At 40.0% G+C, this 17,514-nt stretch overlaps 1 protein-coding gene across 4 annotated transcripts in view; it reads right to left on the bottom strand.

The window, feature by feature from the left end:
- The window catches only part of hivep3a (HIVEP zinc finger 3a), a 40,831-nt gene extending 26,464 nt beyond the window's left edge, over nt 1-14,367 (bottom strand). For 2 of the 4 annotated variants that reach the window (XM_013135622.4, XM_020050507.3), the window contains exon 1: nt 13,978-14,169. The gene's annotated coding sequence lies outside the window, so the exon portion shown is untranslated. Of the gene's footprint in view, nt 1-13,977; nt 14,170-14,190 lie in introns of those variants that run through there. The other 2 variants (XM_010873616.4, XM_020050506.3) reach the window with 2 other exon arrangements.
- Between the last annotated feature and the right edge of the window lie 3,147 nt (nt 14,368-17,514).

The following is a 17,514-nucleotide window of genomic DNA, read 5'->3' as shown; positions in this document are numbered from 1 at the left end:
CCCCACACCATTACACCACCACCACCAGCCTGCACACTGGTAACAAGGCATGATGGATCCATGTTCTCATTCTGTTTACGCCAAATTCTGACTCTACCATCGGAATGTCTCAATAGAAATCGAGACTCATCAGACCAGGCAATATTATTCCAGTCTTCAACTGTCCAATTTTGGTGAGCTCATGCAAATTGTAGCCTCTTTTTCCTATTTGTAGTGGAGATGAGTGGTACCCGGTGGGGTCTTCTGCTGTTGTAGCCCATCCGCCTCTAGGTTGTGCGTGTTGTGGCTACACAAATGCTTTGCTGCATACCTCGGTTGTAACGAGTGGTTATTTCAGTCAAAGTTGCTCTTCTATCAGCTTGAATCTGCCCATTCTCCTCTGACCTCTAGCGTCAACAAGGCATTTTTGCCCACAGGACTGCCGCATACTGGATGTTTTTCCCTTTCCACACCATTCTTTGTAAACCCTAGAAATGGTTGTGCGTGAAAATCCCAGTAACTGAGCAAATTGTGAAATACTCAGACCGGCCCGTCTGGCACCAACAACCATGCCACACTCAAAATTGTTTAAATCACCTTTCTTTCCCATTCTGACATTCAGTTTGGAGTTCAGGAGATTGTCTTGACCAGGACCACACCCCTAAATGCATTGAAGCAACTGCCATGCGATTGGTTGATTAGATAATTGCATTAATGAGAAATTGAACAGGTGTTCCTAATAATCCTTTAAGTGAGTGTAGAATGTGGGTTTGGGATGTGACAACAAATAGTTCTGAAGTAAATACAGAATTAGAAGATCTTGTACATTTTTACATAAAATAATATTTTTTGAATGTCTAAATAATATTTTTTGAAGGGCTAAAGTGGAGCAACTGAAGGGCTTCAAGTTCCTTGGTGTCAACATTAACAAGGAAGTAAGATGACGTTGAAGGAGAGTGAACAGATTTGGCATGGGCCCTCCGGTCCTCAAAACGTTATACAGCTGCACCATTGAGTGTCCTGACTGGCTACATAACTGCATGGTCTGGCAAATGCACTGCCCTTGATCACAAGGCATGACAGAGGTTGTGTAGATAGATAAGAAAAATTTCAACTCAATCTGTTTCAAAATAAGGCTATCATGTAACAAAAGGTGAAAAACGTGAAAGGGTGTCTGAACACTTTCAATATGCACTGCACAGCGGACTGATACCTGAATACAAGAGAGTATGTTAATTGTAGACCTACCATCCCAAGACATCCATTGTTGATAAGTCGCCCTGATATTTCTCAAGGTAATGTTAGTGACTATGAGCAGGTAAAGCCTGGTCATTCATGGTTAAGCTGAATTGGCTACAACTACCATTTTAAATTAATTCAGGCCCAGATTTTTAAGCGTGTACTGCACTAGAATAACAGCACCAAGCAAACACCCCCCCCACATTTTCCTCAACAAACAAGGCCCAGACAGACTATTTGCCACTCTGTATTGCCTCTCTGTAGGTTCCTCTTTTTTTATTCTGTTTATTCTTCATACAAGCGAACATGGACTGCATGTTGCAGAAACTCGGCGCTGCATCCACATCCACAACATGTGCCTTGTTCTGCCCAGCGCAATGTGCATTTAGTCTGCCCAGCTTTCACAAAAAAATGGCTTCATTAACACATCTAAAAGTAGAGTCACTGTTAGGCATAATTATTATTAGTATTATTGTGACTGTTCCTGCTACCAGCTTTAAATATCAGACACATACCAGCCAGCACCATGGAGAATGGCACTGATTTGCTATCCTGTGTGACATCGTCATCCTGTCCTCATCTTTCAACTTTAGCATGGTTGCTACAGGCCTACAGCGTAAACAACCATGTTTATATTATATCAGAATTTCAATCACTGACTTTGAAAAATATCAAATTCAGAAGAGTTAGACAAAGAAACCAATTATTAAATCCCAGCAATTTTTGATCAAACTACCAAGTCAGTGTCAGGGCTGCACTTCTGTATTCCATTTCAGCAGACCTAAATTGTGCAAAACGGATAAAGACCGGCTATGCAATTCTATATGGCAATAATTTAAGAGAATGTAATATATATATACATTTGCGCAATTGGAGCTTATGATGTTCTTGAACTAAACAAAAAAATATATTTGTGTTTGTAGGGTCTGTGTGTTGAATCTGGTATTTGGCATATTTTCACACCCACCCTGAATTGGAGGTTACCAATCGTGATCTGCCTCGGATTTTAGGGTGAATGTGAAAACGAATCGAGTATAATCTCAAATGATTGGGTCTTACCTGGTAGGAAGTAAGTTATTATATCCAAAAGACTACTATTGTACAATTTGCAACAGTTTGGCACATTAGCTACCCTGATGATACATGAATGATATAGTTCAGTTGACCATTGTGTCTCATCATCAACTCAAGTAAAATGTCACTAAGTGTGACATTTTAGTCACACTATCTGGGCAAAGTTACTTCCCACAAAAGTGTGGTTCACCAAACCCTAATCCAAAACACTTGAAGTATGTACATGATCACATTCTGGTTGGACCGAGAACCAAAAACACGTTTTCACGGAGTAGTATTGCCAAACCAGTCTACTCTCATATCAAGGTGATGTAATGCAGATAGAAAGAGGGAGAGAGAAAGAAGGAGAGGGAGTAGCCATATGTTCTCTCATTTCACCAACAGAGAGCCATCACACGGACTTGGAGCTGAGCTGAGGCATCGTGCCAATAAGCCTCTGTCCAGGAATCTATAGCAATCACAAAGGTGGGGTGGGGGGGTTAAAAGGAGGTTGTGGATAGAGAGTAAAGGAGGGCGACATATAGGAAAATATGTTGAATTTATCTATCAATAAAGTCTCTCAAGAGTTCTCACTGGTATTTGCTTTACTCTTCAACATTTTAACACTATACAATATATTATTTAAATGAATTAGTGCAGCTTAGGTTGGTTTAGTGGTGTAAGCCACTGCCTTTGGGTTTCTAGTCTCAGGGCCCTTGTAACATAGGTTGAGGGAACATGAGGACATTACAACACAGGTTGACAGAACATAAGGCACTTGGATCATACTGTGGGTAAAAGGAACCTAGGTCCAAACAAACATAGACATGGTCCCTGGTCAGTTAGCTAACCAGCAAACTAGTTAGGCTAATCCGGCTAGCTACTTCTTCTATGGTATTATGGCCAACTACAAACAAACAAAAGATGAATGCCACCACCTTCTGAGCTTGAGCTCTAAGAATGTTGAAAACGATTTAGTGTTTTAATCACTGGCTCTCTTTTTATTTCAAGAATAAATTGAAAGCAGAAATCCAGAAATGAACTACCATCCACAAAGCTATCAATATCCCTTGTAAGAGTACAATAAATACACAAAGACAAACACATAACACAGTTAACTAACAACATAGGTAGCTTGAGGGTAGGCCATGTTTTAGTACACAGGCAGACAAACCTCTAGCCCAGCCCAGACAGCCCATGACCTTGATCCACTACGACAAAGTCAACAAGAGAAACCAGTAGGGGCTGGGTGTAGATGTGGTGTGACACAGGAGAGGCAGGAGATGTGTCACCTGCAAACAACCTTTAGCTTTGCTACACTAGCCTTCTATTTCAGATTTGAACAGGGAATGCTCTGCTGGACACCATACAAGTGTAGGGGTTACACAGACACAAACACTTGCAAGCTGTTGAACAGAACATTCCATTAGGTGAATATGAGGTGAACATTCCGTTAGGTGAACATGAGGTGAATATTCCATTAGGTGAATATGAGGTGAACATTCCATTAGTGAACATGAGGTGAACATTCCATCAGGTGAATATGAGCTGAAGATTCCATTAGGTGAATATGAAGGGAGCATTTGGTGAATATGTATAATTCTTCATGACATTTTTAACTCTGCAAGTGGATATAGAAATACACTTTGTGAATGTGTCCCTGATATTGTGAAAATAGCAATGCCGACTGTTTTGAGTACAAGCTAGGACCCAGTATCTCTATTCCTGTGTTGATTAGAAATAGAAGGAACCGTGAGCATGCAACCCATAAAGTAAACTTGTCTAATCTGTTAACTGTGACACGTCAACCTACTAGTCCAGGAACCCTTAATATAACTATTAAGCTGGCTTTACTTAATATCAGATCTCTTGCCAACAAATAATTCTTGGTAAATGACATTATAATATCCTACAACCTAGATTTTAGATTTCTCACTGAAACATGGCTAACAGAAGATTCTAGTGCTCCAATTCTTAACGAGACAGCACCCAAAAAAATTAGCTATATGAATATGTGTCGAAATGGTAGGAAAGGAGGAGGAGTGGCTGCCCTATTGAAAGATACATGCCAGTGCAAAGAAAATACACGAGGTAATTTTATTTATTTTGAATACCTCTGTTTTACATTAAAGGATACTCCTAAAATGTTGTTTTTAACCATTTACAGACCTCCACTATATTCAGCAAATTTTATTGATGATTTTGCTGAACTACTCTCTGTTATATCAGTTGATTATAACTTGTTTATTATTACAGGTGATTTTAACATCCACATAGATAATAGTACAGACAATAATGCCAAATAACTTTTTGCACTACTTGACACTTTTGATCTCACTCAACATGTGAAAGAGCGTACACACACATAAGGCCACATTCTAGATCTGGTTATCTCTAAAGGTCTCGATATTTCTTCTGTCATGGTTAAAGACTTGGCCCTGTCTAATCATCTCTGTATCTTTTTTGATTCACTTATCACCCCAAATGTTCCAGTAAACTCTATTTCTGTTAAGAAAAGGTACATTAATGAGAGTACCAATGCTCAGTTAATGGAAGCCATAGCTATCTCTCCAACAATAAGTGGTGAGTCAGTTGATGTACTCCTGGATAATTTTAATGGTAAAATATTGAATGTCATGGATTGTGTTGCACCAGTAAAGGTAAAGAAAACTATGAGCAAACAGAAAACACCATGGAGAACCACCATGATGGTAAGCGCCCTGAAAAGTGAATGTAGGAAAGCGGAACGTACGTGGAAGAAAACTAAACTTCAAATTCACTATGACATCTATGAACAAAGCCTTGGTAGCTTCAACAATGAGTTACTCAGGGCCAGACAGCAACATTTATCGGGAATGATCAACAAAAATATTAAATACAAACCCAATAAAGCAGATAGCATCAGAACTTATGTCCACTGTGAAATGTAATGAATTTGCGTGTTTCTTTAGTGAAAGAATTATAAGTATTAGACGGAACATCAGAACTACACAGTCTAACAAGGACTCTGTACCGTCACTATGACCACCAAGACATAACTTGGTTATTATGTCGCATTTTAATACAATTGATCAAAAATCCATAAACGAAACAGTTTGACATCTTAAAGCTTCTTCTTGCTGTCTCGACACACTGCCATCAGACTTTTTTTAAACAATTTTTAACTCTATAACAATGGACCTACAGCAAATAGTTAATAGCTCTCTGCAATCAGGCATTTTCCCAACGTCTCTAAAAACAGCTTCCATTAAGCCCCTATTAAAAAAGAGAACACTGGATGGATCTATAATGAACAACTATAGAACTGTATCAAATCTCCCTTTTATAGCCAAGATCATTGAGAAGTTTGTTCAATCAACTCAGCAATTTTGTGACCTCAAGCGGTCTCTTAGACAAATTTCAGTCAGGTTTCCGACCTCACCACAGTACTTGATATACGCCTGAATACTGATTCTGATAAAATAACAGCTCTGGTTCTATTAGATCTCAGTGCAGCATTTGATACTGTAGATCATAGAACACTTATAGATAGGCTGGAAAATTGGGTAGGACTCTCCAGGACAGTCCTTGATTAGTTCAGATCTTATCTTGACTTACTTTGTCACCATTGGTAATCATGAATCTGATAGGGTGGCTATGACATGCAGAGTTCCCCTGGGATCAGTTCTCGGACCGCTTCTGTTCAATCTCTATATCCTACCTCTGGGCCAAATTCTACAGAACAACAACATTAACTACCACAGCTATGCTGATGATACTCAAATATATATGGCTCTCAAACCATATGACAACAGCTCAATAGACTCTCTGTGTCACTGTATAGAGCACATAAATACCTGGATGAACCAAAATTGTCTAAAATTAAACCAAGATAAAACTTGAGATTATTGTGTTTGGCACAACACAAAAACAAAAATAAAAGAACAAGTATTAGTAAAGAGCTGGATTCTCAGGCCCTTAAAACCAGGGATCAAGTGCGTAATCTTGGTGTTCTGATAGACCTCACATTTAACAGTCATATCAAAGTGGTCACCAAAACAGCCTTCTATAATATAAAAATGTATCACTAGTAGGGTTGACTACTGTAATGGCCTCTTAATTGGACTCTCGAAAAAGACTGTAAAACATCTGCATCTCATTCAGAATGCTGCTGCTAGAATGTTAACCAGGACCAAAAGAACAGAGCACATCACTCCAGTTCTTAAATCTTTGCATTGGCTTCCAGTCAGTTACAGAATAGATTTCAAAGTGGTGCTTTTAGTTTATAAATCTCTGAATGGTTTAGGACCCGAATACATTTCTGATATGTTTGCAGAATATAAACCGAACAGGGCTCTTAGTTCCATGAACACAGGTCAGCTAGTGGAGCCCAGAGTCCATACTAAACATGGAGAAGCTGCGTTTAGCACTTATGCTGAACAAAACTGGAAAAAACTACCAGAAGAGTTTAGACATGCCCAAACGTATACATTTTTTAAATCCAGGTTAAAAACACTTCTCTTCTCACGTGCCTATGACTGAGCCCTTAAACTTAACCACACAGTTTAGCCTTATAGCTTCCCACTTGTATTCGTTAGCCTTATAGCTTCCAACTTTAAATCTTTATGTTTTCTTATTGTATTTTTTTATTGTTATGATGTATTAATTTGCTTTGATTTGTTTTTGTTTTTATGTTTTTGTACTTTCATATACTTTTCTTAGTAAAGCACATTGAATTGCTTCGATGTATGAATTGTGCTATATAAATAAACTTGCTTGCTTGTAAGTCTGAAAACAACAACTACCCTCCATGATCACACGAAACTAGCAAAAGGAAAGAGAAAAATATCTTCTCCAAGTAAATGAGAAGTCAGGTTGGGTCCATCCTGGTTCCATACACTCCCCAACAGGTTCACAGTACCATCCAACTTCTGCACCTTGGTGAGACGGCAGGCAAGGTATAGAGATGCCCCCAGAGCCTCATTGTGAAATCAGGCTGGGTCCATATGCTCCTCAACAGGGTCACAGTACCATCCAACCCCTGACAGGACTGGGCTACATACGGGTTCGGGCCCCGGGCCAAACACAGCACCAACTCAACATGTGAGCTCATTCCCTTACAGTCAAACACATTAACAGAAGGTGTGTTGTGTCCACATAAACGCAGGCAAACATAAGGTGGCCGCGCACACAAACTTGGGTCTGCACATATTTCTGTACACACACGTGTGGGTGAGCATACATGTACACAAACACACACATGAGCAAGTGTTCCCTTTCATTAACGAGGATGAGCTGTAAAGAAATAGAGGGGGGTGCAATTTCCGTTCCTGCTGTCCTTTAAGCCAGTGCCAGCAGGCAGGACGTCTGTTCACTTAGAGCTGTTTTGAAGGTTTCCGCTATCGCCGTGGTGACCCGGGGATGTCCTCCTGATTAAGGGCCAAGTCCCCTCTCAAAACCGGTCCTCCGTAGCCACACCCGGGCTACGGTCTGCTTCGGTAACTGGCTTATTAAATACAGAGTGGCTGCAGATGCCTCTTCTCTTAGGTATTGCCTTCTACAGACTGTACACCTTAAAGCTTCTGCACATTACACAGTATGTTTTTGACTACGCTGCAACCTTTTCCTCCTCAGACCTAGCAGGGGAGGATCTTTGTCTGGGTTAGTCTATTACTCTGCATACTTCAGCACACACAAAAAATGCACTGGGAACAAGAACGGTGCAAGTTGGAACCAAAGAAGGGAAACATTTTAATGTCTCTGAAGGAAAATAAGTCGAAATCCAGAATGTTTCAGCCATCTAGGACCGAAACTGAAACTCACAGCAGTGGGGTTTTAAAATAAAAATGCATACTGGCTTGTCTTTAGAGCGCAGAAGGTTTGGTCCTTGTCAGTCCCTGGATATTTGACCAGATACAGCTGAAAATGATGTTGGTGGTCCACCAGAATCCTTCATCCCTCTGGTCTGAAAATCAATGCTCCAGTGCAGTGAAGGGCACATTTCCCTGCACAGGTTACCATCTTCCACATGTGACATTGTGCCACTATTGATCTGTTGTCACTAAAGATCACATGTCACATTTTATGCCATTATTTTACCAGACAGGTATGCTACGAGACAGAACTACAGGTTTTTTCACCTTTTCATCTCAATGGTAAGAAGCATTTGCTGGCCCTAAGCTCTTGACCACTATGCTATCATGCTGTTAGGCTACTCCTCAGATTCCATTAATCCATTGTCCAAAAAATTGTTACATACCACAAATTCTAAATGTATCCAATCAATAATGTAAGCTGCTCAGGATAAGAGTGTCAGCAAAACTACAAAAATGTAAATAGAAATAGGCATAGCAGGGGATTCACAAGCAGTCAATGTAGTGTAAGAATAATGATGATTACAATACCCTCTCTCTCAATCTTACCGTCTTTCTCTCTCTCTCTCTCTTTCTCTCTCTCACACACACACACATACACACACACAAACACACACACAAACACAAGTGAATGGGATTGGACTGTCCGTGGGCAGAACAGTCCAAATACTGTATACTGGAAACAAACCATCATTCCATGCTAATGTCCAGGCTGGTGAGGCCTAGACATAATGTACTGAACTATATTGACCAATGGTAGACTGAACTAGTGGCCATTTCCTGTAGATCATCATTAGCAGGCCCAAAGCCCTGCTATAATCAGTCGCCTGGTTCACTGGGCTCTTTGGATGAATGCTGTCTGTTTCTAAACATGTGCTGCTACTGAATCCTGTCCACACCAAATGTCTAAGACCAGGGACCAGCTGTTATCCGGGTAATGTGACCGGAGCAAGGACCAGAGTTTTTCTTATGACCGAGCTCTGATAGTGTTGGCTGCTGGCCTGCCATACATCCAGGTGAGTAATGTATGTGTGTGTGTCTGTGTTTATGCATGTGTATGGGGTCAACTAAGATAGAGGTATTCAAAAATGTGACCTCTCATTGACCTGTTCCCAAGGACGGTCTGATATAAACCCACACAGACACACAAACCTGTTAATGACTGACACCTGAAGGATGAAGGAACTGACAGGACATCTAGAATCAAGTGGAAGATTAATATCAATGTTGTCTTCAACAGGCTGACCAGGCCAGAGTAACCTTGGTTGAACAGAGACACCTTTGACACACACACACACACAGAAACACACACACCAGCGAACATGCTCACACTCACTCTCTCTCTCTCACATTCACACACTTTCAGGACCCACTTAGGAGACTGTGTTCCTTCTTAAATGTTTACCATACCACCACACAGTATGTTTTGACTCGAGCAGGAATGACTTGTGAGACTGTGTTGCTTCTCAAAGTGTGCTGATTTTCAGTGTCCAGAAGAAACCGCACACCATTCTGGCTCTCACGGTAAACACACTGAGTGCCATTTGGGCTCTGAGCCTATCGGTGTCACAATCACGACATTATGCTTATGCAATGGCAAAACACTATGGTTGACAGCGGAAAGTAAAACTCAAAGGTATGTCAGAGGTTATAAAGGCATTAGATTATATATTTGACCTATGTTAATGGTCATGCTGTTATTGTTTTACATTCATTCCTTAGGTTCTAGGTCATTTGGTGAGGGATGTGTTTTCTCCAATAGCATCTGGCGTGGCTGTCCAGTGTCTCCCTTCCCCCCAGTCATGCCCAGAGCTGAAAGAAGTGCACATTTATTCTATCACACATAGAATCTGGGACAAATGTCTACTAGTCTGTTGTTAGAGGCCAGTTGAATATGAGGTCACAAAATATTCAAACACATCCTGTAAAAAAACAAAAACAGAAGAAGCCTTGTGATCCACTTCATCATCGTAACCAATAACTTGGTCAGAGCAGATTCTGATGCAAAAGGATAACATCAACCTTGACAATCAGAACACACAACTATGATCGCGCACATACACACATTTTACTGCGTAGGTCTAAGAGTAGGGAGGAAAAACGCCTTGAGGAGAATGAATCCCAATGTTGCCACCGGGCCCTTCATGAAGTCACAGGGGAGATTCCATCTATATGATGTCACTCTCTCGCACACTCACGGAAACACACACACCCTCACACACACACACACACAATCTACCAGAGGAATGCCAAACATCCCACCTCGCCACAACTAGGGAGTGGGACAGCGTTCCCTCTCTCCTCTCCCTACATGCCTTACTGTGACACACAATAACCGAGCACTGCCTTAGGTGTGAGAGGATTAAATACGTCAGACCTATGCAGTTTGTGGGCAACAGATCCCTGGCCCCAGAGTCAAATTGAAATATCAGGTTCTGGTTAATTAAGCAACTAAACCAAGTATTTGGCGTTGGTAGTCTCATTCATTGTTCCATAGGTATCTGATGCTATAAGAAACAATGTCAGTACCTCACACGATCTGAGTGACTTCCATACTTTATTCATATATCATTGGAAAGCACGGATTCATAAATATATTCACAATGTTAAGGTCACCCGGATATCGAAATGTCCATTCTGGGGTTAATTTCATACTTGTCTACATGAACCGCTTTTAAAAGAAAACGTATACATTTCAAACATTGATAGAGAAGTGTCTCTGAAAGGTAATTAAATTGCCTTTTATGTCAACACTGAAAACCCCAGTTATAAGTATTATACATAAATCAACCAGATTATGCAATCGACATTAAAACGTAAACACAGGATTCCATGTTTTTGGATTGTACCTTTGGTGATAGAGGCACCATCAATCACACACACACTACTGTTCAGAGGTTTAGGGTCACTTTGAAATGTCTTTATTTTTTAGAGAAAACCAAATGTTTGTCCATTAAAATAACATCAAATTAATCAGTGTAGACATTGTCAATGCTGTAAATGACTATTGTTACCAGAAACGGCTGATTTTAAATCTAAATAAGGCATACAGAGGCCCATTATCAGCAAGCACCAGTCCTGTGTTCCAATTGGACATTGTGTTTGTTAATCCAAGTTAATAATTTTAATATGCTAATTGATCATTAGAAAACCCTATTACAATTATGGTAGCACAGCGTAAAACTGTTGTTCTGATTAAAGAGAAAATAAAACTGGCCTACTTTAGACTAGTTGAGTATTGGGAGCATCAACAATTGTGGGTTCAATTACAGGCTCAAAATGGCCAGAAACAAAGAACTTCCTTCTGAAACCCGTCAGTCTATTCTTGTTCTGAGAAATGCTATTCCATGAGAGAAAATGCCAAGAAACTGAAGATCTCTTACTAACTGTGTACTGCTCCATTTACAAAACAGTGCAAACTGACTCAAACCAGAATAGAAAGAGGAGTGGGAGGGCCTGGTGCACAACTTAGCAAGAGGACAAAATCATTAGCGTGTCTAGTTTGAGATGCTTCACAGTTCCTCAACTGGCAGTTTCATTAAATAGTACCTGCAGAACACTAGTCTCAAGGAAGCATGGGGTGAAATCTCTTCAGATTACCTCAAATAGACAACTAGAATGCCAAAGTTTGGGCAAGGCTGTAATTTGACACAAGAAAAGTTTGAAGGACACAATTATTATTTCAATTAGAAAATTATTATTTCTAACCTTGTTAATGACTATATTTCCGATTGAAACAAATTTCATGTATGTTTTCATGGAAAACATGGATATTACTAAGTTACTTTTGAATGGTAGTGTAAGTCTACAGGGATTTAGAAAGATTTCTAGATCCCAGCCGATGACAGAGTTCACAGATGAACCTGAAAGAGGCATTTTTCCAATTAAGGCACCAAACAACTCAATGAAGTCTTATGGCAAAATACTGTTATGACAATACCAGTATGAAATTTAATTTTTATATGCGGTACAATCATTTTAGACTACAATTGTGAAAATGAAGAAATACTCTTTAATGAGCAGGTATCCAAACATTTGACTGGTACTGTATATTTCCTGATACAATCACTACATGAAATCCAATTTGATTTCAATTATATTTCACCTGTACTGTAACTGATTATAATACATACAAGCAATTTGAAAATCAAGTAAATAATGAATAATGAGGACTTTTGAGTCCTTATACTAAGAAGTGTGTAGCTGGTGCTTTTAAAACAGTTTATGTATTAGAAAAAATGCGATATTTATAATTTATCTATAAAAATAATTCCATGACCTTTCAGAGCCAATAGTAATGCATATTTGGGTTTGGATACCTGTGATTGGAAAGCATTAATTGTCCGAGGACTATTAGTAATTCAGAGATATTTTTTTCATGTTAACAAAAACATATTTTTGTTCTTTAGAAAACAGAAAAGGCAATTTCTGATGTGTCTTAAAATTTCAACAGTTTGTCCTGAAATGCCCTTTGCCTTTAACACTGTTCAGCCGTCTTTATTACACGCAAGATGACAATCGAGGGGCGCGTTGTATCGAAAATCGAAGCACTCTCAAGTTGTTGATGAACTCCAAAGTCGCATGGAAAATATTCATGGTGATGCAGCACAATACGATGTGTCCGTGTTTTACCAAGAAAGACATAGTAGCAACTGTGCTAAATAATGGAGAAAAAGCATCACCGTGGTGCATGGATGGACGCGGCTTGCCACTGACTGCGGTGTGGCAGCGGGCCTACAGAACGCGCCCGGGGTCTACTACTCTAGGCGATTTGTATTTTTACCAGGGTATATTTTGTTTTGTTTTTAGCGAACTAAACCGATCAGATTAGTACCTTGGCTATAGTGTACAACTGTGCACGGAACATGATGTGCTGCCCCTTGATTCATTTGTATACAGTGGATTGATAAATTGATTCAATCAAACCCGATTCAATACACCCAACAGCACAGCTGGTCTACTAACGCAGTAACATTAAACTCAAACAAACCGCAATCCGAGCCTAGCAGACCGCACTTACTGAATCTCGCGGCAGATATAGCGGACTCCGTACCATGCTATTTATCTTCGCTGTGAATATAGCTAGGATATTATGTGAAGATTGGCGACTATATTTTCACGTGGCCTATTCTAAAAGGTTTATATGTATATATTTGACATCCATTTCATGTTAGGAATTTCTATATTTTGTCTTTAGGAGATACTGGGGGGAAAAGATAAATCTCCATCCCGCGGACACTGATGTGGATTTGGGCTCTTGCATTCCTGAGAGCGACTCTCATCAGTGAGATGCACGTTGGCAGCATCATGACCTCATCGAATGAGAAATAATTCGAAAAAACAATTACATATTTTACTAGCCTACTGCATGAGAAACTATGAAAAATGGCTGACAATGGAGAAAAAAACATGTAAAAATGCGAGCTGTTTGTTTGTCTATCTGCATAGTGCAGCCTGGAGACTATACAGTCAGCTTTCGCTCTTCTCTCGTGTCTACCAAGTGAACAATGACTAACCCAGCCTTGGAATGGACCCAATAGGCTACTGTAGGTTGAAAAACGAGGCATCCTGCGTAGGCTATAGGCTACACATGCACACACCACGCAATCATTGAACATCCCAGGCATTCTCCTGTGAATAGTATTCATTTGTATTTTCACAAACAAAAAAACGTAACAGCTATTATGTTACATAGCGAAGGCTACAACAAAGGTCGGTGTTTTGGTGCTCATTCGGTTTAAAACATATGACCAGCAAAGCGGTAGAAAAGCTGTTTTAAATATGTATTGTAGATATAACAGTTACATCGAGCTTTTGAACCTTCTAAACAATGATGCAATGTAGCCTACTGTACCTGCAGAGCAGCTGCCAGTGAACTTCACTTCGTTGCGGTGCGGTTGCCGTGTCTCCTCAGACCACCTCCCCGCTATCAGCCAGGGGCATATGTTTAATTATGGTAATAACACCAGATGCTAAAATTGTAAATTGCTACCTGTCAACAGCAATGTTGGAGAGCCTTACAGCCCTATTGGTCAGCAGTAGAAGACTTTCTCAGAATTTAGCCTACCATGTAAACGGGCTGCCCGTGGTCGAGAAGTGTTCATTTTCCTCTGGCGGTGGCGGGATAGGGATGGGAGGGTCCTCTCTTCTCTCCTCCTTGTCCCTTTTCAAACTGATGCTACGATTTCACACGGCAGCGCGCGCACCAATGTCCCAAACCAAACACTCTGGTCCTCGCGCGAACATGCTGCTTCGATTCACGCAGTTTCAACGCGCCGCACTAGAAAATAACCCGCCCCCTTCAACAACTGTCAGTAGCTGTAGTCACTACTGTGGAGAAAAGGCCTATCCCTTTTTGTTTCTCAGTGAAGATTTTGGTTAAGTATGGCCTTACATGTAGTTTTAAGTATGCCTATCATTTAACATATGTGTAATAATAACATCCTGCTGTGGGTCAATGGATAAGGGAAAATTGACCAAAGAACACAAAAATAACTGTTGTGGTGATATGATTTACATTTGACATGTTAGTTTTTAGCAAGCACTCTCATCCAAAGTGACTCACAACACTGAGTACATAGATTTTTTTATATAAGTTACTATGCAGGCTAATAAAACAATGATAATAAACCGGGAAAAAAATACAATAGTGGGTTCTCACCGCTTTTCTGCATAGTGATAATATCCCATCATATGATAATGTCAAAGGAGTGTAACTGTCTTCTATATAGCAGCATAACAAAGACCTGTGGGACCTGCCATTAAAGCCTTTAGTTACTCTACCTGTGCTAACTTTATCTTGTTTTGCCACACCGGTTGCCAGGTTATACTCTGTACAAGAGAGTCGCCAGGATGTTTTATACCAGAGGTGGCCAAGCAACCCTCCTAGGGAGCTGGTAGCTAGCTATTTACTGTCCACAAATTCTGTCAGCCCTACTCCCCATTAGATTTCTGACATTAATTATCTGAATTTGGTCAGATAATCAGCCATTATAAAACCCTATCGCTACACAACTATCTCTTGGATAGACTCAGGTTCACCTCACCAACAAGGTCACCCACTCACCATATTTATTTAAATTTACAGGGGGCAAACATTGAGAACCCAGTGCTACACACCCCTTACATAGTTTTCAGTGTCTTACAATGTCTGCTTTATATAAATGTCCTATAAAGGCTACAACCTACTCCAAAGAGCAATGAAGATGTTTGCCTGCAAATCCTCTTGGATGTCAAAATGTTCTTTTTATTGCAGTGTAAAAGAAAGGTATTTTGGACAGTATTTAAAGTTAAAGGAAGTATTGTTTTGAAGTAAATGGAATTTATCAGAAATGTATCAAATCATTATGCAGCCTATAGTTGAGTATGATCTTCTGTGTACAAAAATATGTAATTGATGTCCGAAAGCCAAAGGACTAGGACAAAAACAGAAACCTATTTGTTTATTAACCACCTCTAGCAGCTACCATATAATATAACATAACCATGATTCTGTGCACTTAATCCCCTTTTCAAATCAAGAGACCCTGCATTTGGATAGAGCTCTAAGTTTGAGAAACATTGCCCTATAGTTAAACTGTTTTAGCACCTTTGACAGACATTATGGTTTTGATAAATTTCTAACAATATTCTTACCAAACACAATTCTTAGGGCAACATACTGTTTCACTGATTTTGTATAAATGTAGAAAGCTCAGTAAGTGGCCTCGGGAGTCACTGATGGACAACAATATTCAAACTTGTCTTTAATTTTTAGGCAGAGTTATATCAGGATGGAAACAGGACCATTCAGGAATACTTACAGTGCCAATATAAGGAGTTTCATGTATTTAAATCAGACTTTTTCAAGCACATATCAACACACTATACTCAACACTTTTAGGGGATTCATTGTGAAATAAGATCGGCATTCAAAGTGAAAAACTGAAATACATATCATAAAATACATATCAAACCACCTGTTTTTTTGTTGTTATATTTGTAGGAAGCACATTTGACAGCTTTGTCAATGTCCTTGAGGAGCATCCATGGACACCATCTTCCAGTCATGCCACACATTTTGAATTATACATAGGTCAGGTCTCTAAATGGGCTACAGTAGAACATTTACTTTTTAATTTATTCGCCACTCCACTGTAGCTTTGGCTGTGTGCCTCACATTGTCATGCTGAAAAGTGAACTTCTGTCCCAGTTTCAAATTTCTTGCAAACGGCAGGTTTTCAATACAGATTGTTCTGTACACTGTCAGGCGTGTTCCCTCCTATACGGAGTATGTTTATGACAATGAGAAACCTCCCCACAACATGATGCTGCCACCATGGCCCGGGAAGTAGTTTCATGCAGCTGCCCCCCGCCATATTCTCTCTGACTAGATTCCAAAATACACTTTGACTGCTACTGATGTGTGCATGTAATTTGTTCCTTGGGAAGACCCACGTCACTACTGTCACCCTATCAGTGCTGCCAATGGGCAAGTTACTTGTCCATTCATCATTGGGATCTGTGTTACTACTTTCAATGGGCACGCAGCATATTCAGTTAGTTCCAGGTAACGTTCCAGAGTCAACTGTAATCAGCCCTCCCCCGTCGTGGGGGGGGGGGTCAAAACATTGATAACTCGTTCTTATCTGTAATGGTATATATTACAATGTATTTACAATATTCATGCCTGGAGGAATCTTGCAATACAATTTCAGACACCCCTAAAGTGGACCTCCGCCCAGAAACAAAAAATTAAGAAGCGGTAAATATGCAAGCAAAATCGGACCCAACCCCCCCCCCCCCCCCCCCAAGTAAATGAAAGGATATTTACATAAATCCAAACAAATGTGGAGCACCATAAATCAATAACAGCTGAAATTACTAAGCATGACATTCACTATCTTCCACTGTAAACACTACAGCATGACAGTGTGCGATTTTATGAATTCCCACTGAAAGTTAATTGGTTTGAAGGCAACAATTTCATCTGAGGCTGCCTTTATGGTCCAGCTACAGACAAACTCTATACTCTCGAGCTGAGCCCCTTTCGACCTCAAATATACAGATGGTCTTGTGTTCCATTAACCTTCTCCCACCCCCTCATGCTGATCTTGTGATGGAGAGCAAGAAACTGCATGGGGAATCCTGCACCACACTGAAATAAGAATAATACCCATGGAGCGTGATCATGGTCATGTGATCAGGGTAATGGAATGAAGCCAGAGGCAATGGATCTGGAATCCCTGTTGGCTTAAACTGATGACATCACATGATGACACTAAGAATTTGGGCAACGCTCAGTTTTCCTGGAATCTATGATTATTGTTAGAGTAAAAGGGCTTAATTCTAGTGTTGCAGAATTTACATGGAAAAATAATATAGAAGTTCTATTCAAATGAACAAGGCTAAC

Source organism: Esox lucius, chromosome 10, assembly GCF_011004845.1.
Source record: "Esox lucius isolate fEsoLuc1 chromosome 10, fEsoLuc1.pri, whole genome shotgun sequence".
Classification (NCBI taxonomy): domain Eukaryota; kingdom Metazoa; phylum Chordata; class Actinopteri; order Esociformes; family Esocidae; genus Esox; species Esox lucius.
The sequence above is the reverse complement of the archived record's forward strand: the minus strand, read 5'-3'. Positions and strand labels throughout refer to the sequence as shown.